This window comes from Vicugna pacos, unplaced genomic scaffold (genome assembly GCF_048564905.1).
Source record: "Vicugna pacos unplaced genomic scaffold, VicPac4 scaffold_20, whole genome shotgun sequence".
Classification (NCBI taxonomy): Eukaryota; Metazoa; Chordata; class Mammalia; order Artiodactyla; family Camelidae; genus Vicugna; species Vicugna pacos.
Genome location: NW_027328741.1, coordinates 88,981,139 through 89,008,932, shown reverse-complemented (window position 1 = coordinate 89,008,932; position 27,794 = coordinate 88,981,139). Strand labels below are relative to the sequence as shown.

Sequence of the window (27,794 nt, the reverse complement as noted above, 5' to 3'; positions counted from 1 at the left end):
TATCCCCCTTTGCTTGTCTAACTTGGATACCAGCACAGTATCACAGCACATGCCACAGGATGCATTTTAGTATTTAGTGAAAAAAATACATGTTGACTTTAAGCAAATTCTACTTTCCTGAAACAACAAAACTCTCATGGTTTTCAAACTATTTCGTTATGCTCTTTACTATTCACCACATACTAGCTCTTTTCATAGCCCAAGGACTAGTCAAACAAGACAGTAAGTGGAGGTAGGTACAGGAGACAAAGTATTATTTTTTTCTTTATTCATGCCTCCAGAGGCCTAAAGCATTCCATTCTCATTTGCTGGAATTTTTCCTGTCTCTTCATCACCCTCTCACCCCAAAATAGCTGATTCTCTTCCCCATACCAATAACTATACTGCCTTCTAATTAATTTACTTCTTAGAATCAGAATTTTGTCCAGAAGAGACTGCCAGTGCAAACATTTAATGTAGGTTTATACAACCCACATAACTTTTGCCCATTCTAACATTCACAGTGGAAATAATTAAGGGGTACTAGCCCGTTGGTTGGGGTGGTAATATTCAGTAACCAAATTGCAATGTAAAATATGTGGACTAGAAGGAGGTGAGGGCTGTAGAATTAAAAATTTGTCCAACTGCAAGAATACCAAATTTCTGCAGATATTAGGAAACAAGAAATATTCATGGAAGTCTTTGAAAATTTCCCATTAATTTAAAATAAAAGGTGAATCATTTTCAGAATGTGAAATGCCCTGAAATGCTGGAAAAATTGTAGGCAATTTCAGGTAGCCAGAGGATTCTGCTCACAATCATGCAGTCAGTGTCAGCTGACAAGACTGGAATGACAATATTTAGTCCTGAAAATGTGTCACCAGTTGTGAAGAAAGCCTTTGATAATCGGGAGAATGGGCAAATGGGCCAGGGTATATTCTTGCAACATCCCACCAATATGACCTTTACCAAGAGAAGAAAAGAGCCCACTTGCAGTAGGAGAACTGTGTCTGGACAGCAGTGGTTTTCCTACAACAGAAACATCAAGGTTTTAAATTTTTTGGCTCAATTCTAATGGTGGCTATATTTTTGCTTATATTGGCAGTCTGGGTGTTCAGATGGGCTGGTTCAGCAGCTAGTTTCCAGCTCTCTTATCAGACTGTGGGTCTTACCATGATCATCTTAACAAGGTTATATGCTAATAAGTCAAAAGCAACAGTTTATTTTCAAAATATGAAATCCTAAAGAAGAATATTGTTTGTTTATCCATCTGTAGTTTTCAACCTGAGAAAAGCTAGACTATTGGCAAAAGTACAAAAGTTGTCTGGTGCTTTGAAAACTATTCTCTGAACTCTGCCTACTGAATTCTTCCCACTAAATACTACAAATCTGTCTACCACTGTGTGTGTGTGTCAAGATGGACTGTTAAGCAGTCACTAAGTTTGTCTTAGTTGAGTCATCAGTGAATTTTTCCTCTGTATCTGGCAGAATCTCTGTGAATTAAGAATTTCAGTGAGCCCCAGATTTTCTTCCGATCAGGGAGAGGTAGATTATATTTCTCCCAGTATATTAATTGTTAACTGTTCATTGAATCCCGAGCTGATGTTAGGGTAAAACCACTGAAACCTTTAATTGGACTGAGGCATTTACATTCTCCAGTCCCCAGAGCCCAGCACAGGCCTATGTCACCATTTTAATTTAAGCTTATGTCCAAGTTTTTTTTTTTTCTCATTGTTAACACAACTTATTTTGGCTTTGAACACCCGTTGACTAATTTATAGAGACTGAACCACTGACTTACTCACGTTCACCTAGAAATTGCAATAAACTTTCTTTCCTTGGACTACCTGGAATAGGGTGAGCATAATCATCATTTTGAAAGCAGCCATCAGTCCTAATAATGCAGAACCTTTGCACATCTTTGCCCAGCACTTGAGCAAGAATGTTTGTTTTGGATCTCAGTGATTTTCCTCACATCCACTAATTCAACCATGAGTAAACACCACAATTGTTATCCAAAATCAAGTCTTTATCAGTATTGCATTCCCACTGCAAAAGAGTTCGGAACTGTAGGAGTTCTGAGATTTTACCATGCTGGTTTTTTAGCAACCTAGCATGTTGTTTTCTTACAGATGCTGTCGGGAGATGAGACCATCTGTCAGAGACAGTGAACTTTATCAATCACAGCAAGAGCAGCCAGTTTTAAATTTGTATCCATTCCCTAATCTCAGATGAATACACAGAGTGAAATTTTGATGCCAACAGAAGCAGTGGGCTGTGAAAATGAAGAAAGATTAAGGCATGTTAAAACACTAATTTTATTATTATCTTTATGTATACTTAATTTAAATCACTTACTTATTAGTATCTTTACCTAGGATAAGTATATCATCACTCAGGTTTACTTGCTGCAAAAACAGTCATGAGAAATGACATGGGAAAAAATAATCATTGACTTACCATTTTTCCTTCCGCTTTTTTGAGATATAACTGGCATAAAACATTTTGTAAGTTTAGGTGCACAGTATAGTGATTTGATTTACAAGTATTATGAAATAAATGTCATAGCAACTTTAGGGAGAATTCATTATTTCATATAAATACAATTTTAAAGAAATACAATTTGTCTTTTGATTGTGATGAGAAACCTTATGGTCTACTATCTTAACAACATTCATATTGAACATAAAGCAGTATTAATTGTAATTTTCATGTTAGTACGGGGCATACCTAGAACACGTTCATTTTTCGGATGGAGGTTTGATTATTTTGAGTGCATTAATCAAATTCTTCTTTCCCAACCCCTGCCTCTGTTAACTACAAATCTAATTTTTTTTTCTTTAAGTATGTTTGTTTGTTTTTGAAGTGTAATTTAATATATAACACTATGTTTATTTCTCTTACACAAATAACTGTTTGCTATTTTTAATACATTTCAAACTGATCACAAGAAAAAATCTAGTTTTGATATGTTGCTATGTAAATATATTTCATAGTTATTGACTATTCCCCATACAGTACATTTCTTGCCCCGGACTGATTTAATTTGCAACTGGAAAATTTTCTCTCCTAATTTTCCTCAACTTTTTCTTTTCCTCACCTCATTACCCTCCTTCTTGTTAACAACCTGTATCTTTGTATATCTATATCTCCTTTTCTGTTTTGTTATGTTCATTTGTTTTAAATTCCAAATATGAGTAAAATCATACAGCATTTGTCATTCTCTTTCTGATTATTTCACTTAGCATATTACCCTATTGGTCTACCCATTTGCTGCAAATGAAAAGAACTTATTCTTTTCAGAGCTGAGTAATAACCCATTGTATTTTTATGTGTGTGTGTGCATATATATATATATATATAGTTCTTATATATATATTTAGTGTGTGTGTGTATATATAAATATAGATAAATCTGTAGTTATTAGATGGGTAGATATATATACTATAAACACACATCTTCATTATCCATCATCTATTGATGAGCAATTAGTTTGCTTCTATATCCTGTCTATTGTGAATATTGCTTCAGTGAATATAGGGTTGAGTTTATCTTTTCTAATTAGTGTTACAATTTTCTTGGAATAAGTATCCAGATATGGAAATGTTGGATTATATTTCATTTTTAATTTTTATATAAAGCTCCATGTTGTTTTCCACAGTGGAAGCACAAATTTACATTCACTGCAGCAGTGCATCAGGGTAGTTTCTCTTACATCCTCACCAACACTTATATTTGTTATCTTTTTGATAATAGTCATTCTGATAGGAGTGACATAAAATCTCATTGTATTTTGGACTTGCATTTTTCTGATGTTTAGTGATGTTGATCGGTTTCATGTGCCTCTTGGTTACCTTTCCCTAACTGTATATTCATTTTTTGTAATGGGCAAAATGACCATAACTGATTTCACTTTCAGGCATTCTTTGAGATCCATTATTCTGTTTGTTCTGTGCCACAACCATATTGTATTTATTACTATAGCTTTTTATTATAATTTAAAATCAGTGACAGTGACACATCCTCTTTGTTCTTTGTCAAAGTTGTTTGTGTTTTTAGTTTGTTTTCTTTTCTTTCTTTTTCTTTTTGTGATTTCAACTCTTTTGTGTTTTCATGTGTATTTTAGAATTATTTATTCCAAGTATCTGAAAATGCCGTTGGGATTTTGATAGTCACTGAAACTTTTCTGTATATTTTCTTGGCTAATACTGTCATTTAAGCAATATTTTTTTCCTCATCTACGAACACAGTATATACTTTATCTGTTTCCATTATCTTCAATTTCTGTTATAAATATTTAATAGATTTCTTAATACAGGTGTTTTACCTCCTTGTTTGGATACATTTCTTTTTTTTTTTTTTTGTAATGCAACTGCAAATGCGACAGTTCCCTCACTTTCTCTATCGGTTAGCTTGTTGTTAGTGTGTAGAAATGCAAGATTTCTGTATGTTAATTTTACATTCTGAAATTTTAGCAAATACATTGATAAGCCCTAGTGGTTTTATGGTACCGTTATTAGGATTTTTGTTTTAAGTATGTCATCTGCAAGCAGATACTTTTACTCCTTTTCTGAAAAAGCTATATTTTATTTACTTTTATTTTGGATAGCTATGGCTTGAGTTTCCAATATGATACTGAATATAATTGGTAAGAGTGAGCATACTTGTCTTCTTCCTGCTCTTATTGGAGATGCTTTCAGCTTTTAAACAGTGAGTGTCATGTTAGCTGATTTCATGTCATATATGACCTTAACTGTGTTGAAGTATGTATCCTCATGCCCACTTTAAGGAGAAATATATTCATAAATAGATACTGAATTTGTCAAAACATTTTATGACACTATTGAGGCGACCATATAATTATTATTCTTCAATTTGTTAGTGTGGTATATCATACTGATTAATTTGTGGGTACTGAATCACTTTTGCATCCCTGGATTAAAATGGACTTAATCAAAATGTATAATCCTCTTAAAGTTTTGTTTTATTTGCTAACAATTTAGTGGTGATATTTGCATTTATGCTTAACAGTATTATTTCACCTGTTATTTTTTGTTCCTGTTTTAGTAGTAGTGTGAAACAGAAATGTGGGTTAGGGAGCCTTCCTTCCTCTGCAAATGTTTGGAATTCTCTGAGAAATATAGGTGATAGCTCTTCTCTTAATGTTTGACTGAATTCACCTGTGAAGCTATCTAGGCCTGGAATTTTGTTTCTTGGGTGATTTTGTTTATAACTTATTCAATTTCATTAGTGATAATCTGTTCATATTTTCTCTTTCTCATTCCATCCTGGAGAATATGTCTTCTAAGAAATTGTCCATTTCTTCTAGGGTTTCCATTTTAATTGTCATAAAATTTGTTGTATTTTCTTATGATGCTTTGTGTTACTTTGATATAAGCTGTAACTTCTCATTTATTATAGAGCTTATTATTCTGTACTCTCTATTATGCTCATGAGTCTGGTTAAATATTATCAATTATATTTTTCTTACAAAAGCCATTATTCAATTTGATTAGATGTTTCTATCTTTAATCTTTATTTTATTTATTTATGTTCTGACCTTTCAGCTGTCTTTCCTTCTGCTAACAAGTTTGTTTATTGTTTTGCTACATCTTTTGTTTGTAAGATTATGTTATAAGAGAGAGGTATTTCTTATTTGTATAAGTGGGATTATTTTGCTATAAGCATCCCTATTAATAATGCTTTTGCTATACCCCATGGACTGTGTTTCTATAGTCATATTTCTTTATATATATTTCCTTTGATTTATATGGCAATCCATCTGTTGTTTAATATTGTATGATTTATCCTCCACACTTTTCTATTTTTCCCAGGTTTTTTCTATACATAAATTTTTATTCTCACAGAATCAATGTTTCATCACAAAACAAGGAAAAAATAATAAAATTTATACAAAAATATGAAAGACACAAATTTTCTAAAATTATCTTTGAAAAATAAACATAGTTGTGGGTATTATCCTCCCTGACTTTAGAACATACTGCAAAGCTACAGTAATCAAAACATGAAAATATGGCAAAAAGAGACACATAGATTAATGCAACAAAATAAAGAGTCCTAAAATAAACCAACACACATATGGTCTATTAGTCTACAATGAAGGAGGCAAGAGTATAAAATGGAAAAAATGCAGTCTCTTCAACAAGTAGTTCCAGGAAAACTGGACAGTACATGTGAAAGGAAAATGGAAGAGCACTTCCTTCCATAGTATAGCAAATAAGATAAAAATGGATTAATTTTCTAAATGTAAAACTTGATACTAAAGAATTTCTGACCAAAAACAGGAGCAGAACAGCCTTTGAGATAAATCATAGCAACATTTATATTTGATGTATCTCCTAAGTAAAAAAAAGAGGAAAATTAACAATAACAGATTTTAATTTTACTTAGGAGAAAATAGAAGTACTATGTGATACAGGGATTCCACTTCTTGTATAAGTGTGAAGTGTAAAACCTTTTGCAGAGCAAAGGAAACCTTCAGCAAGACATATGACAACACACAGAATAGAAGGAATAATTTCAGACAATGGAACCAACATTTTGTTAATATCTGTAATATATATGTAGCATATTAGACAAATTATTTAGAAATCAAAGACCCCAACTTAAAAACAGTTTAAGGATCTTCTTGGAAACTTTTCAAAACAGACCTGTGGAAGATTCTCATGTGCATAAAAAGAAACATATCATTGCTATTCATTAGGAAAATGTAAATCAAAACCAGAATGAAATATAATCTCACAGCAACAAAATGGCTTTTAAAAAAACTCTTGAAATGACAAAAATTAAAAAGAATGTTGATAAAAGGGAACCCAGGTACACTGTTGGTGGAAATATAAATTGATGCATCCACTATTATAAAAGTGTGAACAGTGCCCATAAAACTAGATATAGAAGCATCGTGTGTTGCAGCAATTCCAGTTTTTGGTATTAATCTGAAAAAAAATGAAAGCATTAAATTTAAAGAATATATTACCCCCAATGTTCTTAACATCATCATTTATACTAGCGAAGCATTGATGCACCACTCAACTTCCCATCAACAGATGATTGGCTGGAGGTGTTGAGAGATATAGATAACATAATAAATACTTAGCCAATGTCATATAAAAATAAAATTCTGCATTTGGAGCAATTGGACTGGACCCAGAGTGTGTTGCATATAGGAAAATAAGTCATACAGAGAAAAACACTATACATTATCACTTACATGAGGAAACTAAAGATATAAGAGAAATAATCATAAAAAAACAGAAACAGAATCATATATATATGCGTAGTGTACCAAGTAGTTGTTTGCTGTGGGGACAGGAAGAAGGATGGAGAAGACAGAAATGTGCAAACTACTAGTTATAATTTAGAGAAACAACTCAGCTATATTGTCAACAGAAAAATATTTTAATAATTTAAATGATTTTAAAGAAATTATAGGCATATATTATAGTAAAATGTGCATGTATGTGGGAAAAACATTGAAGAAAAGAACCCAGGAAATACAAAATAGTTTCTGGTACTCTGATATTAAGGTAGGTGATTTGTTCAATTTCTTTAATCTTCTTATAATGTCCTTAGTAGAATTTAAGCTTTTAAATGAAAAAGCATATTCTTTTAAAAAAGTGACACGTTTAAATTATTTCTGTCTCTCCCCTTAAATCTACAGTCAGTGAAACGATCTCATCTGAACAAAAATATCTACAACACAAAACATTACTGCAGAACTCATGTGTACAGCTGAACTTTGGTGGACTAAAACACATAAAGAATACTGAACTGAGGGAAGAGCAGATTTGGTGTCTGCAACCAAGGCCCCCTGACTAGGATATCTGAGTCCACAAGTTCAGAGAACCCAGTAGAAACAGGGTCTCAGTGGTTCACACAGCTTCGGCCTCAAACTTCACCAGTACTCATGGTCACATTTAACTAGGAGGGAGCCACAATGGAGACAGAAATTCCATCCTTCAGACACTCAGACATTCATGACACTGTCCCTAATCCCCATTCACAGTGGTGGAGACAAGATACCTTGTAACACTGGACATGGCAAAGGCTCCTGCGTAATTCCAAATACCCACCTGTCTTTACACCATTCCTCAGTGTGTACACTGAGTCTCAAATGATATAAGATAAAAGGAAGGATTCACCAGCCCAGTGACAACAGTGGCATTAACTACCAGAGATGTCTAAGAAGCGACAATGTAAGCAATGTTTTATCCAGCCAGTAGAAACTGGAAATTGCCATTTTGAATTATTATCAGAGGTAGCTTAGGTAAGTAAAACCAAATATTGTGCAATATTGCAATCTACCAGAAAACAAAAGCAAGAACTCCAACTCCCTAGCTGTTATTTAGTGTCATCAGAGCAATAATTCCCCAAGAGCATGACCAATTTCAGTAGCAGTATATGGCACACACACACACTGATACACACACACAGGCACCGACACAGATGCAGACACACACGCACATGCTCACGCACCCACACTCGCACACATACACACACATAATGTCAACCCTGCAGCAAACAAACTTAAAGTCATATAATATTGCCATATAACTGATAGGAATCCAGAGAGATGTCATACACAAACTCAATATAAAAAACAGAACTCAGAAAGCAGTTTAGTGAACTCAGTATTAAAATAAATGATGATAAGGAATACATTACTGAAGAGACTGAAACTATAAAATAACCCAACATTATTGGAGGACCAGATGAACTTAGTAAATGAGATGAAGAATGCAACAGAAAGAATTGGAAGAAGACTGTCTTTGTGGAAGAGAGATTAGCAAACTCACCAATACAAAACTAGAAATGAAAGGAGATGACAGAGATACAAGATATTAAAAAGTGAGGAAATTCTACAGTAGCCATCAGACTTCTTCAGGAAGTGCACATTAGAGTGAAATCTTGGAGGGAGAAGAAAGTTAGAAGGCTGTTGATGGTTTATTTAAAGAAGTAATAGTTGATAACTTCCTGAACATGTGTAAGGAACTTATATACAAGTCTGTGTGTCAACAAAACACCAATAACTTTAAGACAATGAGACCTGATTTAAGATATGTCATATGCAAATTGGCAAGTCAATGACAGAATAAAATTTTAAAAGCAGCCAATAAGTTATGATAATCTACAAAGGAATCCCCATTAGGCTATCAGCAGATTTCTGAGCAGAAAACATATGCCAAGGAAAATAAAATGACATTTTCAAACTACTGAATTAAGAAATTTCTCACCTAAGAATACTATACCTAGCACAGTAATCCCTTACATATAAAGTTAAAGCCTTTACCAGACAAACCAAACCTGAATGAGATAAAAAAACAAAACCGAGACACCTTAAAAGAGGTACAGAAAAATGCTATTCTAAGAAAAGTAAAATGGCAAAAATAAGCAAAACTTTGAACAAAATACTAAGCAGAGACCACGAGAAATTTGCAACTGTTTCTTTGGGTATGTTTTTAAATGCTACTTTACTATATGGATTAAAGAGTGAAAAATAGGAAATCATTTGCAATAAATATAGATACATCAATCTGGTAAGGTGTTCACAACAGTAAAAGAAATAATTTTAGTCAGTATTCTTGAAACGTAAAGAGTAAAATTAAAACAATATTAAAGGAAGATGCTATCAGCAGAAAAAACACTAAATTATACATGAGATGTTTTATTTTTATTTGAAGTACAGTAGATGTACAGTTTTGTGTAGTTTCAGATGTACAGGATAGTGATAGAAACCACTTTGTATATTATATTGCATTATAAATTTTTACAATAATTGCAACATTATTTATTATATGTTATTGTGTATAATTCCCTGATCCATACAGATTATCCTTGTTGCATCTCTCCTTTATGTATACTACTTTGTATCTGTCAATGTCTTACCATTAAATTGTCTTTCACTTCCAATTTGCTAAACATAAATTTTTCCCCATATCTTTCAGTCTGCTTCAGGCTTTTCTATCTAATCTCTCTATCTCCCTACCATGTCTCTATCAATCTATCTATCTATCTATCTATCTATCTATCTATCTATCTATCATGTATCTATGTATCTATCCTTCTATCTATTTATCTGTCAACTATCAATTGATAGCTATAGATAAATGTACACAGATATGTGTTATTCTTTATATTCCACATATAAATTTTATTATATACTTTTGCCTTTGTCTAAGTTACTTCTCTAAGCAGAATATTTACTAGGTCCTTTCATGATGCTGAAATAGCAATGTGTTGTACTTTTTCATGGCTGAGTTATATTCCATTATATATTTATAGAAACATCATATCTTCTTAAGTCCATAGTCTACTGTGGACCCTTGGATAGATTACCTGTCTTGCATAATATAAACAGTGCTGTTGTGAACATTGGTTCTTCTCAATTTAGTGTTTTTCCCCAGATTTTTCCTAGGAGAGGTATTACTGGGTCATATGGTAGTATTACTGGGTCATATGGTAGTACTCTTTTTACTTTTTAAATAATCTGAATACTGTTTTACATAGCAGTTGTACCAATTTACATTCCTACGAAAGTATAAAAAAGATTTGTTTCCTCCATATACTCTCCAACACTTTCTATTTGTACTTTTTGATAACAGCCATTTGACCAGTGTGAAGTGATACCTCACTGTGGTTTTGATATGCAATTACAAATAATTATTAATGTTGAACATTTTTAACACTTGCCTGTTACTCATCTTTATGTTTTCTTTGGAAAAATATTAACTCAGGCACTCTGCTCCATTTTTTTATTGGGCTTTTGTTTTTCACTTTGAGTTGGGTAACCTAAATCCATGTTACATCTATTAACCTACATCTTTTAACCCCTGGTCACTTGCATTGTTGGCAATTATATTCTCCAATTGCACAGACAATGTTTTCATTTCATTGATAGTGTCCTTAGCTGTGCAGAAGTTTTCAAGTTTGTTTAGGTCCCATTCACATATTTTTGCTTTTATTTCTTTTGCCTTAGGAGGCAGATATAAGAAATTATTCCTATGATATATATCCAATATGGTATCACCTATATCCCCTACTAGAAGTTTTTTAGTATCAGGTTTTACATTTAGGCCCTTAATAAACTTGGAGTTTATTTTTGTATATGATGTCAGGGGATGCTCTCATTTCACTGTTTTACATGAAGATGTCCAGCTTTCCCAACACAAAACATTGACGAGACTGTCTTTTCTCCATTGTGTACTCTTGCCTCTTCTATAATTGATTCATTACTCATAGGTGTGTGGAATTATTTCTAGGCTCTCTATCTGTTTTTATTGATTATATATCTCTGTCAATGCCATGCTGTTTTTATTACTGCAGGGTTGTAGTATAATAAGCTATTGGGGAGTTTTATACCTCCAGATTTCTTGTTTTTTCTCAAGATCATTTTGGCAATTTTTAAAGGTTTCATGTAAAGCTTAGAGTTATTTATTTTCTGGTTCTGTGGGAAATACTACAGCTTCGTAACAGAAATTGCACTAAATCTATAGGTTACTTTGTGTAGTACGGCCATGTTAACAATATTAACTACTTCAATCCAAGAGCACAAGACATCTTTCCATTTCTTTGATTCATTTTTAATTTCTTTGTCAATGTTTTTTAATTTTCAGTGTTTAGATCTTTCATATATATGGTTACATTTATTCCAAGATATTCGGGGTGATGTGATTTTAAATAGTATTGCTTTCAACATCCATTTTATGGTATCTCATGATTAATATGTAGAAATTCAAGAGAATTCTTTAAATTAATCTTGTATCCGGCTCCCTTGATGAAATTTTTATTGTTCATAATAGTCAGTGTGAAGACCTTAAGACTCTATGTAGATTGTTATGTCATCAGTACTGGTGACAATTTTGCCTCTTTCCATTTTGCATTTCTTTTACTTCTTCTTCTTTCCTTTTCCTTTCTTCTTTTACTATGGAACAGAAGTGCTGAGAGTAGAAATCAATATGTTGTTCCCTAATTTACCAAGAATGCTTTCAGCCTTTCCCCTAAGTATTATAAATTGTTATAAATGGCCTTTATTATGTTGAGAGATGTTCCCATTGTAGTCCCTATTATGAGAGTTGTGATCATGAATGTATGTTGAAATTTGTCTAATGATTTTTCTGTGTGTATTGACATGGTCCTGTGAATTTTGCCCTTATTTTATTAAATATGTGTCATGCTGATTGACTTGTGTATGTTGAACCATCCTTGTGACTCTGGAAGGAATCCAACTGATCATCGTGTATTATCCTTTCTATGTACTGCTGGATTAGTTTGTTGATGTTTTTCGTGGATTTTTGAATCTATATTCATCAAGAATATTGGCTTTACATTTTATTTTTATCTTTTGTTAGTGTCTTTGACTGGTTTTGTTATCATGATATTGGTGGCATCATAGAATAACTTTGGGAATTTTCTTTCCTCCTTCATTTTTTGAAATAGTTGGGAGGAAAGTGGTTTTAGAGAAGGCATTTAGGTATTGTGTTCAAAGGGTATTTTTAATATCATAGATTTTATTTAACTTATACTGATTGCTCTTTTCAAGTTTTCAGTTTTATCTTTATTAAGTGTTGGCAGGAAGTACGTTTCAAGAAATTTGTCCATTTCTTTAAGGTCGTCTAGTTGGTTGTCATGTAACTGCTCAGAGTGCTTTCATAATCTTTTTTTGTATTTCTGTAATATCAGATTTTATTTCTACTCTTTCATTTATTATTTTGTTTGGGTCAGCACTCTGCATTTCTTGATAAACCTGACTTTATGCTTGTCAATTTGTTAATGTTTTTAAGAAAATAAGTTGTTGATTTAATGATTTTTAATTTATTTTTTAATTTTTTATTTATTTTCAACCTAATCATTAAAGATTTCTCTTTCCACTGCTTTTGGGTTTGTTTGTCCTTATTTCTAGTTATTTTGGGTGGAAAGCATGGTCCTTTGTGTGAGGTATTTTTTTTCCTTGTAGAAGGTCTGAATTGTTCTAAACTTCCCACTTAGATTTCCTTTTACTGCATCCCATACTTTGTATGAAGCTATTTTCATTGTAATTTGTTTGCAGGTATGATTTTATTACCTCTTTGATTTCATCATTGACCTTGTTTTATTTTAATTTTTTAAAGGATGTGGTTTAATCTCATGTTTGTGGTTTTCCTGTTCTTGTTTCTAGAATTGATGCATAGTTTCATAATTTTGTGTATGGAAAAATATTTGCTGTAAACTATATTTGCTTAAAGATCCTGAGGCTCTTTTCATGACATAATAAGTGGCTAATTCCTTAGAAAACATCCTGTGCACACTTGAGAAGCTTTTGTGTTCTCCTTTTCTGATGCAGTGTCCAATATTTCATTTTGGTTCAAATTATCTAATATGTCATTAAGACCTCTGTTTCCTTACAGATATTCTTTCTGGATGATATGGCCATCAGAATAGTGAGGTGTTACATTCATCTGCTATTATTGTTTTGTAATAAATTAATTACTTCATGTCTACCAATATTTCTTTTTATACTTAGGATCTACAGTGTTGGGTCCATATATAATTTAATGAGTGTAATACTCTATTTTTACATTGATCTCCTTTTTTTAAGTAATCTCATATTAATCTTTCATTGTGAACCTAATTTTGGAACATATTTTGTATGATTTGAGCATTGCAAACTGCACTTTATTGTCATTTCCATGAAATATCTTTTCCATCTATTTCCTGGCTGTGTTTATCTTCCACCATAAAGTGAGACTTTTTTGGGGGGAAGGCCAATATGTTGGAAGGGAAGGATGCTTGTAGCTCACCCTTTCTCACAAATGCACCAAGACTCATCCACAGACCCACTCAGCTAAACAGAGGACCTGATGAACTCTGATGGAACATTGTCCTCTTCAAAAGATAAAAATGCAAAAAATTTGGAAGAAGAAAAGGAGGAAAGAAAGAAGGAAAGGCAACACAGATTGGGATAGTTCCCACGGAGAGGGAGCATCTTTGAACCACAGGTGCTCACTCACAGTGTCTCCCCTCTTCAACTGAGAGTTCTGCAGGATGAAAGGGGAGCCTCCAACGATTGGATCTCTACAGAGAATAAGTTGACTGACAGATCTAAGTTAAAAAGGAACAGGGGATCCCTGTGTCACCAACCCCAAGATGAATCCTGGCAGCTGAGTGAAGGGCCATGCTGCACGAGCTTGATGGCAGATGGAGATGGCTGCACCGAGGTAGCTTGGGGAAATGGAGGGGGCTGTGTGTCATTGCTGAGGGTGCACAGGGCAGAACAATCTGGGCCCTCCATAAAACAACAGGACAGACGTGCCCTGGGAGGGGAAAGGTGCATTCCCCATCTTTGATAATCCACAAAAGTTTCTAGGTGAAGAGAGCTGGGGTGCAGACACAGCCACCATACCCTCTGGTGCTTTGCATGCAGGTGGCAGCGGGAGCAAGACCTGCATCCATTCCTAAGGACTTAGCAGCGTCAAGTGACAGATGGGGCTTGTCTACAGTCTGAGGCAGATAGGATACTTCTGCCCTATTTCCTCAGAGGACTTGCTCTGCCAAGACAAACAAGGAGCTGTGTTTTGGCCTAAACAGGGACAGGTCTGTTCCTCAGTCTACCCTGAGCCCAATTCTGGTGTGCAAACCCGAGGCAGAGCATACAGTGGCACAGAGCAGTGGAGAGACCAGCACCATGAGGGGGCTGGTGGCCTCCCACCTTTTGAGCTGGAACAGAGCCCCTGACCATGTGGCTGCGAGTGAGCATGATGCCCAATCCTGCCTGGTCAGTCTGGAACATCTGACTGCAGCATCGGGCAGGGCAGTGACAAGCCAGCCCACAGTAAAGAGAGCTGCTCTGGAACCAGTGTTTGGAATAGGAGCAATCTGCTTGCTAACAGGCCCTGGGAGCAGCACATATTAGAACTCCAATGGAGGGCCTCTGGAAAAAGTAAGCTGAGCTTCCAAAACAGGATCAAGACAGAAAGACTTCACATTAAAAGTACACAGTCACCAGGAGGACACTAACCACCCCCTTGTTTTAATCTGTTTTTACCTGTTTCATTTTCTATTACCCTCTTAATTTTTACATCTCAGGCAATTATATATACCCCCATTTTAATCCCTTTGAAATTTTTTAAAATATATTTATTATTATTTTTCAAAACTCTGCTTTAACTTGCTTTTCTATTATTCATTTACAATGTCTTCAAACCTTTATTTCTCCCTCCTTTAATATTCTTTATCTCTCTCTCTCTCTTTTCTCTTTTCTAAGTTGCATTCTACATAGCATTAGTTAGATAAAAACCTTTAGGACCACAGAAGATAAATAATAATCCATAAACCACAGTGCCAGAAAGGTAAGACCAAGATGAAAAAGCAAAGAAACAAGTCCCAATTAAAAGAAAAAGAGAAATTCCTTAAAGAACAATCAGTGAATTAGACATCAATAACCTACTAGATCAAGATTTCAAAAAAAGAGTGATCAAATTATTGAATGAAATAAAAGATAGTGTTAAGCGATATAAAATATGTTAAAAATGAAATGAAAGCTATAAAGAAGAACCGAAAAGAATATGTAAAACCGTTGACTGAGCTGAGGGATGATCTAAAGGTGTTGCAAATCTGAGTAGAGAACTCAGGGGAACAAATTAGTGACTTAGAAGATAGGACAATAGAAAGCACACAATCAGAATATCTACAACAGAAACAATGAGAAACAATTGAAAAAGGCATAAGAGACTTATGGGATAATAGAAAACATGCCAATCTTGCCATGATAGAAGTCCCAGAAGGGCAGGAAAGATCAAAGGGGATTACAAAGGTGTTTGAAGAAATCATGACTGAGAACTTCCCTAACATATGGAAGGAATCAGATATCCAAGTAAAAGAAGCTCAGAGTGTCCCAAACAGGAAGAACAAAAATACACACAAACCAAGACATATAAGTAAGATCGCCAGAGTAAGGATAAAGAAATAATCCTAAAGGCAGCAAGAGAATAACAAAGAGTGAGTTACAAGGGAATCCTCATAAGGCTCCCAGCTGATTTCACTACACAAATACTACAGGCCTGTAGGGAGTGGAAAGATATATTTAAAGTTCTGAATGAAAAAAAGATATACCCTAGGATATTTTAACCAGTAAGCCAATAATTTATGCTAGAAGGAGACATAAAGAATTTCACAGACAAGAAAGAGCTACAAGAGTTTAGCAAAACTAGACCCATGCTAGAAGAAATATTGAAAGGTCTACACTAAATATAAAAGCAGCAGGATGCTTCAGAAATTTAAAAGTCACAGCTGGAAAGGTGATAACTCATGAATTACAAATAAAATACACAAAAAATTTTAAAAGAAGACATATAAATCATTGAGATACGGAGAGGGAGGAAGGAAAATAGAGAATTTTTTTTTTGGTCTTTCCTTTTAAAATTATTTGTTCTCGATAGGATGGGTTTGAGATCATATTACTAGCAGTTTAATAAAAGCAGTTACAATAATGGTCAAAACACTTATAAAAGTGGTAACAACAAGACAAAAACTTATCAGGGAGTCACTAAAACTAAATAAAATACATGACACTACATAGGAAAATGACCAAACCATAAAAGAAAGATGAAAGGAACAAAGAGGAAATACCTAATCAACTGAAAAGATAAGGTCATAATGGCAATAAACACAAACCTATCATCGATTATTTTAAATGTAAATGTACTAAATGCTCCAGTCGAATGTCATAGAGTGGCATGCTAGATAATAAATCAAGAATCTTCAATATGCTGCATACAAGAGACCCAATTAAGAGAGAATGACACATATAGATCAAGAGTGAAAGGATAGAAAAGTTATTCCATTCAAATGGAAAAGCCAAAAAAGCAGGTGTTACAGTACTAATTTCAGACAAAATAGTCTTTAAAACAAAGGCCATAAAGAAAGATAAAGAAGGTCATTTTATAATGATTGAAGGAGTGATACAAGATGAGGATAGCACACTCGTTAATACATATGCACCAAATTGAGGAGCACCTAAATATATAAAATAATTACTAACAGATATAGAGGGGGATAGTGATGGGAATCTAATAATAGTTGGAGATTTCAACACTGCATTAACATCACTGGACAGATCATCATGACAGAAAATAAATTAGGCAACAGAGAAGTTAAATAGTACAATAGAAATATTAAACTTGTTGGATTTTTCAGAGCATTGTAGCCCCCACAAAATAGGATATACATTCTTTTCAAGTGCACATGGGACATTTTCCAGGATTCATGATATTTTTGGGCACAAAAGAAACCTCAGCAATTTTAAGAAGGAAGAAATTACCTCAAGCATCTTTACTAACCACAATGCCATGAAGCTAGAAATCAACAACAGAGAAACAAAGGAGAACAAAAAAAATCATGGAGATTAAACAATATGTTATTAAAAACCAATGGGTCAATGAAGAAATCAAAGCTAAATTGAAAAAGTACCTTGAGACAAAAGAAAATGAAAGCAAAACCAAACAAAATTTATGGGACACAGCAAAAGCAGTGCTGAGAGGGGAGTTTATAGCAATACAGGCCTTCCTGTATAAAGAAGAACAATCACAAATAAACAATTTAAACCACCAGCAGAATGCACTAGAAAAAGAAGAACAAAAATCCCCAAATGGCAGCAGAAGGAAAGAAATCATAAATATTGGGGAGGAAATAAAATAGTAATTAAAAAGAATATAGGAAAAAATCAACCAAAACAAAAGCTTGTTTTTTGAAAAAGTAATTAAAATCAACAATCCTCTGTCCAAACTAAAAAAGAAGGAAAGACAGAGAGCACAAATTAGCAAAATAAGAAAAGAGAACGGAGAAATTACAACAACTAAAAATGAAATACAGGATGTCATATGAAAATATTATTAAATCTATATGGAAACAAACTGGATAACCTAGAGGAGATGGACAATTTTCTGGAAACATACTGTCCACCAAGACTGAATCAAGAAGAAACTGACCCCTTGAACAAGCAGAGCACTAGAAATGAATTCAAAATAGCAATATAAAACATTCCTACAAATAAAAGTCCAGGACTGGAAGGTATCACTGTAGAGTTCTACTAAAGATACAAAGAAGAACTCATACCAGTATTTCTCAAAATCTTCCAGAAGATTGAAAAGGAAGGCATACTCCCAAATTCATTCTATGAAGCCACAATCACCCTGATACCACAACCAGGCAAAGACACTACCAAAAAAGAGGATTATAGGCCAATATCACTGATGAACACAGACGCCAAAGTCCTCACCAAAATAGTAACAAATAGAATCCAACACAGATAAAACATTATACATCATGACCAAGGGGGATCATGCCAGGGACACAGGGGTGAATCAACATATGCAAATCAATCAGTGTAATACAGCATATCAACAAGAGAAAGGACCAAAACAAAATGATCTTCTCAATAGATGCAGGAAAAGCATTTGTTGAAATTCAACACCCACATATGATAAAAACTCTCACCAAAGTGGGCATAGAGGGAACATATTTCAGCATCATGAAAGCTATAGATAACAAACCTACAGCCAGCCCAGTACTCAATGGTGAGAAAGTTAAAATTTTCCCACTAAAATCGAGACAAGTCAAGGATGCACTCTATCACTACTCCAATTCAATATAAACATGGAAGTCCTAGTCACAGCAATCAAATGAGAGAGAAGTAAAAGGGATGCAAATTGGAAAGGAAGAGGAAAAAGTCTCACTATATGCAGATAGTATGTCACTAAATATAGAAAACCTTGCGAGGTCCAGACAAAAAATTCTACAGCTGATAGAAGAATTCAGCAAGGTAGCAGGTTACAAGACTAAGGTTCAAAAATCAGTGGCATTATTTATGCTAATGATTCAGATAATACTATAGAGCTACAGTCAACATGACAGCAATGTATTGGAAGGAAAACAGACATATAGGCCAATGGAACACTCCCAATGAAGCTAGAGCACCATACACAAAAATAAAATGAGAATGTATCAAAGACTTAAACATAAGACAAGATACAATATATCTCCATGAGGAAAATATAGGCAAAATATTATCTGACATAAGATTCGAAAATTTTCTCAAAGAAATAAAAGCAAGAATAAACAAAAGAGACCTAATGAATCTTACACGCTTCTGCATAGTAAAGAAACCGGAATTGAAGCAAAAAGACAATGTACGGAATGGGAAAATAAATGTGCATATGAAAGCTACAAAGGCTTGATCTCCAGAGTATATAAGCAGTTCATCCAACTGAATAAGAAAAAATAAACAATGCAACCCAAAAATGGGCTGAAAAACTAAACAAGCAATTCTCCAAGGAAGACATACAAATGATCAAAAGACACGTCAGACAATGCTCAATATCACTGATTATCAGAGAAATGCAAATCAAAACTACAGTGAGTTAACACCTCACAATAGTCAGAATGGCCATCATTCAAAAATCCACAAATGACAAATGCTGGAGAGGCTGTGGATAAAAGGGTACCGTCCTTCACTGCTGGTGGCAATGCAGTTTGGTTCAGCCAGTGTTTAAAACAGGATGGAGATCCTTCAAAAGCCTAGGAATAGACTTACAATATGATCGAGGAATCCCGCTCCTGGACATAAATCCAGAAGGAACCCTATTTCAGGATGACACCTGCACCCCAATGTTCACAGCCAGCACTATTTACAATAGCCAAGACATGGAAACAGACTAAATGTCCATTGACAGTTGGATGGATAAAGAAGAGGTAGTATATTTATACAATGGAAGATCAGTCAGCCATATAAAACAACAACGTAATGCAATTTTCAGAAACATGGATGCTCCTGGAGATAATCAGTCTAAGTGAAGTAAGCCAGAAAGAGAAAGAAAAATACCATATGAGATGGCTCATCAGTGGAATCTAAAAATAAAAACAACAAAACAAAAAAAGCACAAAATTAAAAGAGAAATAGACTCACAGACATAGAATACAATGTTTTGGTTGCCAAGGGTGTAGGGGTCGGGGAAAGATAGACTGGGAGGTCAAAATTGTAGAATAGATAAACAGGATTGTACTTTATAGCACAGGGAAATATATAAAAGTTCTTACGGCAGCTCAGAGAGGAAAAAATGGGACAAAAATGTATATATGTTCATTGTAACTGAAAAAGTGTGTTCTACGCTGGAATTGGAGAGAACTTTGTGAAATGAATGTAAACCAATAGAAAAAAGTTAAAAAAAGAAAAAAGCATGATCCTAAATATTACAGGTGTAAATATAAATTTGAGAGAAAAAACTATGCAAAAAAGTAGTAAAACCAAAAATTCTGTTTAATGTTTTCTTTTTAAGATAAGCAAAATCAAAAAACCTCTAGCCTGGTGTGTCATGAAGAAAAGAGAGATACTCCAAAGAAATAAAATATGAAATAAAAGAAGAGAAATAACAATTGTTAACTCAAATATACAAATAAGGGTTCATTCTGTCAACAATTACATGCCAAAAAACTGGGCAAATTAGAAAAAATAGAGAAATGTCTAGAAAGAGACCAAGATAAGGAGAAACAAATAATTTGAAAAAACTGATTACTAGAAGAAAGATAGAATCTGCATTAAAAATTATCGTTAAATATCAGTGCAGATTTAAACAGCTCCCGTGGAAAACTGTACAAAAATACAAAGCAGGACTCATACTCTTCAAACTATTCAAAAATAGTGAAGATGTGGGAAACTCCCAAATTATATGAAGATTTCATCACCCTGAGAGCAAAGCCAACAAACAAAGTATGGGCAAAGGGAAATTCAAGCAAATATATTTGATTGAATTAGATGCAAAAATTCAACAAAATATTATTAGCAAACTAAATCCAGCAATACCTAAAATGAATCATACACCATGATCTACTTGGATTCAATGCAGGGTCACAAGAGAGGTTCAACATACAAAAATCAATTAGTTTGAAACACCACATTAACAAAATGAAAAGGGAAAACGATGTGGTCATAAATCCATCAAAAGTATTTCACAAAATTCAACATTTATACATAAAACATCAACAACTGCAACAACAACAACAACAAAAACAACAACAGCAACAACAACAACAGAAACCTCTTATCAAAGTAGGATTCAGGAAATATATCTCAACATAACTAAAGTCATTAATTACAGACATACAGACAAAATAATATGCAAAAGTGAAAAACTGAAAACCAAATAAAGGAATAAGACAAGGATGTCCACTCTTACCATTTCTATTAAACACAGTATGGGATGTCCTAGCAACAGCAATCAGACTAGAAAATAATTTACTCTTGTTGGATTGAATGAAGTAAAACTGTTGTTATTTTAGATGACATGATAATCTATATAGAGATCCCTAAAGAATCTCCACATCAGAACAACTAAAAAAATTAAAGACATTTAGCAAAGTTCATGATTAATATACAAAAAATGTCACATTTCTTTACCCTAACAGTGAAATATTCCAAAATTTTAAAAAATTCATATGAAATCAGATCAAAAAATGAAAAACCTGTGAAAAAACCAAGATAATAAAATCAATAATACACTTATAAATAAATTTGAAGATGATGTAAAGAAATGGAAAGAAATCTCAATGTCTTAATTTAGAGGAATTATTATTGTTAAAATATACATACTACAAATAATGTCTACAGATATAAAGTGATTCACATCGAACTACATGATATTTTCCACAGAAATAAAAACAGTCCTAAGATTTGTAAGGAACTGCAAAAGACCCAGAACTGCAAAAGGAACAATGAGGAAAAAGAACAAGTTGGAGGCATAACCAATAATCCTCCCAGGTCCCAGAATATATTACAAAAATACAGTAATCAAAACAACACAATACCAGAAAGCATACAAACATCTATATTACTGGAAAAGAACACAGAGGCAGAAATTAAACATCACAACTTTGGTCAACTAAACTATGACAAAGGAAACAAAAATATACAATGCCTAAAAGACAGAGATTGTGGAGAAAAAGGAACATCGTGGACACTGTTGATAGGAAAGCAAAGTATTGATTACATTGCATATATACTACAAATTTTCTTCATCCATTTTTCTGTCAAGGAATGTTGGGTATGTAGGTCCCTATCTGAAGGCTCTAGAGAATAAGCCCATGGGCTGAACTGATAAACAAGCTGTGAGGAATGTCACATATCCAGGCTGGATAAGAAATGGCCTAAACAATGTATCCAGTATGGATGGCTGGATATCCTATGCTGGATAAGTTTCTCAGAGGAGGACAACCTAAGACAGGCACAGCTGCCTGGATAAGAGATGGCCTACTTAATGAAGTTCCATGATGAACTTTAAAACAATCCTTGATAATTTAACATTCTGTGCTTACTGCAAGAGCATGGTGACATAAATTGCTTAAGATTATTAACATTGTTATAAATTAGATGATATGTGAGGCAATGTGCATGTCCTATATAAACCCTTTTTCTAAGAATCAATAAACAGAGAACTGCTCTGCTTCTCTCCACACAGTGTGTGTATATGATATCGTGCCACTGACAGGGTTAATTTAATTTGATGGGAGTATCTTAAAAGGATGTTGCATTATATAGAATGCTGCTTCTGCACATATTGAGATGATAATGTGAGTTTTATTTCTCATTCTATTGGTGTGGCATGTCACCTTTATTGATTTGAATATTTTGAAGTATCCTTAAACCCAGGGATAAATCCCTTTACTCATGAATGTTTATCATACATTAAATGTGTTGTTGAATTCATTTTGCATGTGTTTTGTTGAGAATTTTGGCACATATATTCATCAGGGATAATATTGTATATTTTGCATATAATGTCCTTTCTAGCACTGTTATACAAATAAAGCTGGCATCATAAAATAAGTTTAGAATCTTTCAACCCCTTCAAATTCTTGGAAGATATGGGGAAGAATTGGTGAAAAATTGTCTTCAAATGTATGACAGAATTCACCAGTAAAGCCGTCTTGTAAATTTTTTCTGGTTTCAGACGTTTGGATTATTGATTTACTCATACACCCTTTTGTTCTATTTAAATTTCTAATTCCTTCTTCATTAAGTATTAGAAGACATATGTTTCTGGGAAATTGTCTTTTCTAGGTAATTCAAATCGTTGACTAGTGGTAATATCTTATGATGCTTTGCATCTCTACAACTTCAGTTGTAAAATCTTCTCTTTCATTTCTTATTTTATTTGAGTCTTTATTTTCTTAGACAATCTAAAGGTTTGTCCAGTTTATGTTTAAAAGAAACAGACTTTGGTATTTTTTTTTTATCTTTTCAATTGTTTCTCTTATTTGCCTTATTCTCATTCATTGAATTTTCTTCTATATTCTTTCTGTTTTCTCCTGGATTCGTGAGGTGTAAAGATAGTGTGAATATTTGTATTTCATTTATAATTAAATATTTTTTATTTCTTTATTATTGATTGATTAATTAATTAATTAATTAATTTACATATTTATTCATTTATTTATCTTTGAATTACTGCAATTTACAATGTGTGAATCTGTGGGTTTATCACAGTGTTCCCATACATGCATATATTTGTGTGCCTAGTAAATATTACTTCAAGATATTTAACTTACTGCCCTGTGTCATAAAAAATAATTTTGAAAAAATATATCTTTATATATATTGGATAACATTTATAAATCTACTGAACCCAGATTTATCCTCTCGCAGCCCATTTCCGCAGTAATTATAAATTTGTTTAGTAGATCTGCGACTGTGTTTCAGTTTTGTAGATGAAGCCATAGTGTTCTCAACCAAATTTTTTTTTAAGGTTCCACATATGGCATGTCATGTATTATTTTTCTTTCTCTTTCTGGCTTACTTCAATTAGAATGACACTTTTTGGGGACATCCATTTTTCTGTAAATGTCATTGTTTTATTTTTTATTGCAGAATATTATTCCATTGTGTAAATATGGCATAACTTCTGAATACTGTCATCTGTTGTTGGACAATTAGGTTGCTTCCATGTCGTGGCTGTTGTATATAGCCCTGCTAAGAACATTTTGCTGCAGATGTCTTTTTGAATTTGAGTTCCCTTTGATATATACCCAGAAGTGGGATAGTTGGGTTGTATGTTGTCTATTTATATTATTTAGAGGAATCCCCATCCTGGTTTCAACAATGAGTGAACCAAACTACATTCCTTCCAACAGTGTAGGAGGGTTCTCTTTCTCCACAGCTTCCCCAGCATTTATTGTTTGTGGAGTTTTGAATGATGGCCATTGTGACTATTGTGAGCTGATACTCCATTATTCTTTTGAATTGCCCTTCTCTGATAATCATGGTGAGCAACTATTTTTTCATATAGCTATGTGTCATTTGTATGTCTTTATTTGAGAATTGCTTCTTTAGTGCTTCTGCCCATTTTCAGATTGGGTTTCTTGTGGTTTTTTTATTATTATTAGGTGGTATGAAGTCTTTATATTTTGAAAATTTAGCCTTTGTCAGTTGCATCACATCGAAATATTTTCTTTAATCCTGTAGGTTGTCATTTTGCTTTGTTTATGGTTAAATTTGCTGTGCAAAACTTATAAGTTTAATTAGGTCCCATTTATTAATTTTGCTCTTACATCCATTACCTGGGTAGGCTGTTTTAGGACATCATTGCTGAGAATTATCTCAGAGTGTTTTGCATATATTTTCTTCTACTCTGTCTTGCCTTACATTTAAGTCTTCAAGCCATTTTGAGTTTATTCTTGTGTATGGAGTGAAGGAGTGTTCTATCTCCATTGCTCTGCATGCTGTTATCCACTTTTCCCAATACCAGTTGGTGAAGAGATGGTCTTTTCTCTGTCATATTCTTGGCTACTCTGTCAAATATTAATTGAACATAGGCCTGTAGATTTCTTCCTAGGCCCTCTATTCTGTTCCATTGGTCCATATGCCTGTTTCTGTACCAATATCATGTCATTTTGATTATTGTAGCTCTGCAATAGTGTATGGAGACCTGGTTGTTTATTCCTCCAGCCTGTTTCTTTTTCTTGAATATTGCTTTGGAAATTATGGATCTATTATGACTCTGTTAAATCTTAGGATCATTTGTTTCAGTCACAAAAAGAAATGTTTTGCAAAATTTGATAGGAAATCATATTAAGTTTGTGGATTGCCTTGGACATTATTGCCATTTTAACAATATTGTTTCTTCTATTTCAAATCCATTGGGTATCTTTTCAATTCTTCTAATCTTTTTTGATTTCCTCAATCAATGTTTTCTAATTCTCTATGTATAAGCCATTCACCTCCTTGGTCAGATTTATTCTTAAGCATTTTATAGATTTGGGTGCAATTATAAAAGCGATTGTTTCTATACTTTGTTTTCCTGTTGATTAAATGTTAGTGTAAAGAAATGAAATTGTTTTTTTACATTAATCTGGGTAGCTTGACCAGTTCCTTTTTTAGCCTAAGTATTTTTGTGAAGCTTTTACAGTTTTCTATATATAGTGTCATGTCTGCATATCGTGGCAATTTTACCTCTTCTTTTCCAGTCTGAATACTTTTATTTCTTTTTCTTGCCTGATCATTGTGACTAGGACTTCCAATACTATATTGAATTGAAATTGTGAGAATTGGCAACCTTGTCTTGTCTCAGCTTTTTGTGGGAAGGGTTTCAGGTTTTCACCATTGAGTAATTTGCTGGTATATGTTTGTCATAAATAGCTGTCATTATGTTGAGATATGGTCCCTCTATGCACACTGTGATAAGAACTTTTATTGCAAATAGGTGTTAAATTTTATCAAATGCTTTTTCTTTACCTACTGAGATGATCATGTGTTTTTTTGTCCTCTCTGTTGTTGATATGGTGTATCACAATGGATTGATTGATTTGTATATGTTCAACCATCTTTGCGTTCCTGGGTTGAACCTAAATTGACCATGGTGTATAATCTTTTTTTTCATGTTGTTGGATTCTGTTTGTTAATACTTCCTTAAAGACTTTTACATCTATGTTTATCAATGATATTGGCCTATAGTTTTCTTTTGGAATAGTGTCTTTGTCTGGTTTTGGTATCAGGTTGATGTTGGCTTTATGATGTGAGTTTGGGTGTACTCTCTCCATATCAATCTTTTGGAAAAGCTTGAGGAAGTGTGGTATGGATTTTTCTTTCTATTTTTGGTCAAATTCCCCAGTGAAGATATTTGGGTCTGAATTTTTGTTTGCAGAGATCTTTTATTTTATTGATAATTCTATTCTATTTCTGGTGATCTCTCTGTTCAAATGGTCAATTTCTTCTTAATGCAAAAATGGTTGGTTGAATGTTTCCAGAAACTTCTGCATTTCTTCCTGGTTATCCAGTAAGTTTCCATAGAGTTGCTCATGGTATTCCCTTATGATATTTTGCAAATTTGTTGTACTCTTTGTAGTTTCTCCATTGTCATTTCTTATGTTATTTGTGTTCTCTCTCTATTCTTGTTGATGAGTCTGTCCAGAGTTTTGTCGATTTTGTTTACTATTTTAGAAAAGAGTTTGATTTTTTCTATTTATTAATATGTACTTCAATTCTTCCTTCCTTTATCTTTATTATTTCCCTCTTTATGCTGACTTTTGGTTTTGTTTGCTCTTCTTTTCATGATTAGTTTACATAGAACATTAGATTATTTATTTGAAAATGCTCTTCTTCTTTGAAGAGGGCCTTGTCACAATGATCTTCCCTCTTTAGCCTGCTTTAATTGTATTTCATAAACTTTGCATAGTGTTTTGTCATATTTCTCAAGATATATTTTAATTTCTTATTTTACTTCATCAACTCCCCTCTTGTTTTAGTACCATGTTGTTTAATCTTCTTGCTGTCATTTTTTCTCCCTGTTTTTCTGTGATTGATTACTACTTTCATGGTATTATACTCAGAAAAGATGCTTGAAATAATTATTAGCTTCTTAAATTTTTTGAGGATTCTTCTGTGCCTGAGTACATAATCTTTCCAAGAAAATGTTTCATGTGCACTGGGAAAGAATGCATATTCTGCTTTGGGGAGAAGTACTGTTTTGAAAATATCAGCCAACTCCAATTATTTTATCTTATCTTTTAGTGTCTTTGTTCCCTTATTAATTTCCTGTCTGAAAGACCAGTCTAGTGATGGTAATGGGGAGTTATAATCTCCTACTGTGATTGTGTTCCCATCCATTTCTCCCTTTTTATCTATTAGTATTTGCTTTCTGTATTTAGGTGCTCCTATATTGAGGACGTATAACTTAATGAGCATAACACCCTCAGTTTTTATTGCTTCTTTAATCATTATATCATGTCCTTGTTTATCTTTCTCTATGGCCTTTGTTGTAAAGTCTATTTTGTGTGAATTCAGTACTGCTAGTCCTGCTTACTTTTCATGTCCATTTGCATGGAATATATTTTTGAATCCTCTGACTTCATTTATGTGTGTTCCTCTTACTAATGGGGTCTCTTGTATCTTCATTATGTAGGGTCTTGTTATGTTATTCCATCTGACAATATTTATCTTTTTAATCAGGCACTTTGTCTATTAAAAATTGTGATAATTATTGATAGACTGGTGTTTATATCCATTTTGAACTTCATTTCCCTTTTGATTTTGTATTTCTTTTTTGTTCATTTCTTTCTCTTTTGTGGCTTGATAATTTTTTTATTATCCTGGTTTCTTTCTGGATTTGTGAATTCATTGTAAGCTTTTGACTAATGGTTGACCTGTTTTTTATGTACACTGACCCATTACTATATCTATTTATTTTAACTGATAGGAATACAAATTCTAACCCATCCTAAAGAGAAGAGAAACAAGAAGAAAATACTCTGTATTAACTGTTTCACACTCTGACACT

General features: G+C 33.3%; 1 protein-coding gene across 1 annotated transcript in view; it reads right to left on the bottom strand.

Annotated features, from left to right (window-relative positions):
* Positions 1-27,794, bottom strand: part of LOC140693733 (putative N-acetylated-alpha-linked acidic dipeptidase) — a 1,237,440-nt gene that overhangs the window by 917,835 nt on the left and 291,811 nt on the right. The window lies entirely within an intron of this gene.